This window comes from Erithacus rubecula (assembly GCF_903797595.1).
Source record: "Erithacus rubecula genome assembly, contig: scaffold_118_arrow_ctg1, whole genome shotgun sequence".
NCBI lineage: Eukaryota > Metazoa > Chordata > Aves > Passeriformes > Muscicapidae > Erithacus > Erithacus rubecula.
In genome coordinates this window covers 368258-371951 of record NW_027636213.1, presented here as the reverse complement: position 1 = coordinate 371951, position 3694 = coordinate 368258, and the positions used below count along the sequence as shown (strand labels likewise).

Here is a 3694-nt window from a genome sequence, read left to right as displayed (position 1 = left end):
GATCAGCCTTGCTGCAGAAATCTTCTACATGTTCTACACAGCACATTACGTGTAACGCCATTCTGAAATTACCTTAACTCAGTAGGGAGATGATCTCATTTTCTAAGGGGCTCTGCTCCAAAATATTTTATATTTTTTAGTGACTGTCCTTTAGAATCTCGGAGGTGACCTTTTTAGCTATGTGTAGGGAGAACAGATCAAATACTTTGTGTTGGTTTGTAGCAGAGCAGTCACAATGTCTGGAAGGGTGCAGCCTTATCCTTTGGGAAAGTAGTTTGTGAAAGCTTGTGTTAAACCCAGCTGAAGAGAGTCCATTACTGACAATTTTGATAACTGATTTCAAGGGTAGCTCCATGGAGAGAGAGAAATAGATCTAACTTCTGAAAATTAAATTACAGTGCATGAAGAAGAAAGGAGAAATGCTAGAGTGAACAGTCACGACCAGCTGGATGGCTCTGGAAATGGAAGAGGAGCTAATGAAGAACCTGTAGCTGACTCATCCCCTGCAGAACAGGGAGCAGAGGAGGAGGGCACTCAAAGCTCAGAGTATGTATGTAGGGCTCATGCCCTACCAAACATGGGATTTTGTACCTTCTTTCCTTTTCTATGTAGGACTAAGTTATACAGCTATACCTGGTTTATCTTTCAAGCCCTCCCTACTCAATTCCCTCCTTCTCCCATGTTACATGATGATCAAAGGATACCACTTGCAGTTTGGGAGAAAAAGGCTGCCCAAGGCATGAATGACAGCTCTGCACACAACCTTAGGGAATTAGTGTGGAGGTATGGGAAGGAAGGGGGATTGGACACAGGCCATAGCTCAGTATTCCACTTCCTGTAAGTGCAGCTGGATGCTGTGGTTACAAAGCTGTTACTCATGACCTCCTGGAAGTCAAAGCTTCCATACAGAAAGCTGCCACACTAGAGATTGCTGTTATTTCACACCCCAGAGCTGGGTGACTGAATGCATAATTCTACTCATGAAAACCAGGACACTCTATTCCTAAGGGCAGGGTGACCCCAAATCCTCATTAAATGCAGCAAGCAGTGTGTTAAAAGACAGCAGGATCCTTTCAAGGAATTGTCAAAGGCTAGTCAGTGCAGTTGCATGGTTATGTGAGATTTTGTGTATCAATAACCATTGAAGTGTGATGATATTAACAGCTGCATGTTAACATATTTCTTGTTCTGTTCCCTCTAGTGCACAGCAAGGAGTTGTCATTAGGTGTCCAATTTGCATGGATTTTTACTCAGAGGTAAGGACCCTGTTTTCATCCTTTCTGCTTTGTGGGAGGAGCAGAATTCCAGAAGGGGGGCTGCACTAATCAGGTGGCTGATGTGGGATGCTGTGGGCAGCTGGCTGGGAGCACAGCCCTTCCTGTGAAGCTCCACAAGTCACTTCTTGGTGGTGAATGCGGAGGGAGAAGCCCTTGCCAAGATGGCACTGGCAGATCTGTGGGCCCCTCATTATTCTAATTGATTTCAGATGCTCTAAAGTCTCCTTTGCCTGGTGCCAATGGAGCAGCAAACTCCAATTCTTTCTCCAAATACATGTTGTGGTTTTCTTTCTTCCAGATTGTGCAACATGGACGACAGCTTGTGGCGACCATGTGTGGCCACGTCTTCTGCAGTCGGTGCCTCCCTGTTGCCCTGGAGACTGCTCACACGTGCCCAACCTGCAGGGTGCACCTCAGTCCACAAAGATACCATCCCATTTATTTATGAGCAGTTCTCACAACAGAGACAAATCTATCTTGGGCAACGATCCAACAGACCGATGCAGAGACTTGTTTCTTCATGTACATAGTTTTATTGTATATACTTTCGTTTTTACTGAATTCAGTTAGAAATACAGTTTTCATTTATTTACATCTACTCTGTCTGCTCCTCTGGGCTGGACTCTGAGACGTTGTTGAACAGGTGGAAATAAGGCTCTTGGTTTGAGCAGTCAGAATTTCATTCCATTCATCACACTGGAGTCATTCATTTGGGAGAAATGTGCTAAAGCCATGAGCGTTGCATTTCTTGTGACCAGTGTGTGTTGTATAGGGAAAAAGGAACAGGCCCTGCTTGGGGTGTGAGATGTTGTGGCGTGAGGTGGTGGTGAGGTGCCAAAACCCTCCAAAAGTGTCTCCAGTGAAGGAGGAAAGTCACTTCAGTGGCACAGGCAGGCTCACTGGGAAAAGCAAACCCACACACTGCAGATAATCCAGGCAACAAAGGAAGGAGAAGCAAGAAGACTCTTTGAATGGGGTTCCACAGGGCAGGTTATTGCAAGCACCAGTGAAGGGTCCAGGGGTAAAGACAAGGAAAAGTGGAGTGTCGAGGTTCAAATACAGGCAAGAAAGGGGATGGAGCAGAGCATCAGGGCCGATGGACTGACATGTCAGGGGTGGGGCAGTGGCAGGGAAAAGGGGGACAACCAATAGTGTAAAATGGGGAAGGGCTCTTTAGCAGAATGGGGCCAATGGGTGACCAGGGAAAAGAGAACATTTTAGGGAACATACATATAAGGGGGAAAAGGGGTGGAGAGGCCAACGGGCCAAGCAGGAAAACAGAATTCTGGTACATTAAAATAAAACCACAAAGGGCTGTACAGTGGAAGTAGTTCTTTTTAATGTCCTTAGTGTCTCTCCAACAGGTTTTAGGGTTTCTTTCTCCCGAGTATGATGATTTCTGCCCCTCAGGCATGTTCCAGGGCTCCCACAACTACCCTTTCATTTTTATTAAAAAGGCTTCTCCTACAGATGTTTGCAAACAATTATTTAAACATGGAATGATGAGCGAAACAATAAAAATGATAAAGAGAATAATAAAATGTCCTTGATAAAAGAAGTTGTCCATCCCTTCAGTTCCCATCCTCAAAGCAGTCCTTCTAGACAGTCCTTGCCCTTCTACATTTTGATGTCCTTTACTTGGTCCTTTAAGAGCTGGATGCTCCTGTGGATGGATTCACTGCTGGATGTTAGATTGAGGCAGCACAGCCCCTCCAGCTTCTGGCAGCCATGACCATGGGCACGGAGCAGGAGTCGACGGCCGCTCGGTTTTGTAGCATCGCGTGCCTGGTGGTTTCTTTGTCCTCCAGCAGACGGCTGAGGGCTTCAGAGGTGCACTGGCCTGCTTACCCTGCCAGCACCCCAGGTCAGTGAGCTCACCCAGGGACTTTGCTGCGGCTACCCAGGGCAAAAATAGGGAAACCGCGACCTTCTATCCTTTGTTCCAGTTACTGATTTTGGAGTTACAATTTCCATCTAATTCAACGTAAGATATTTTTTGACGAGCCAATTGGGTTTTCCTTCGCCAATCTCAAATTAGACAGATGTTTGGGGTGGGAGTGGTAAGCTGGCCAAGGGTGCAGGAGTCTCCCTGGAGGCAAGAAGGGATCCCAGCCCACGCCCTATCCCCACAGATAAGAAACATACCCCGGGGGAGCACTCTAGGGTTGACTGTGGATAAAGAGATAGTGTCACTGGTGCAATTGCACTAAATGATAGAACAAGCTTTTCTGATCAGAGTCGCATCGTGCCTAAAAAGGGAATGGGGGTGATTGAAATGTGGCACAGGCTGAAAATGGTTGCCTATTATAGAACCAAATACAGAAAGTGGCCTGGGACGACCCCAGTATATCCAATTCTTGGGGATCCTGTGCAGTAAAATCTTTGTCCACTCATGCTAGGTGTCAACAGGGTTGGGT

The 3694-nt window shown here is 46.4% G+C and overlaps 1 long non-coding RNA gene across 1 annotated transcript; it reads left to right on the top strand.

Moving 5' to 3' along the window:
- Positions 1-390: 390 nt before the first annotated feature.
- On the top strand, positions 391-1603 carry LOC306815353. Its single transcript, XR_013777388.1, has 3 exons — positions 391-546; positions 1202-1256; positions 1576-1603. It is a non-coding gene; the product is annotated as an uncharacterized lncRNA (long non-coding RNA).
- The last annotated feature ends 2091 nt before the right edge of the window (positions 1604-3694 follow it).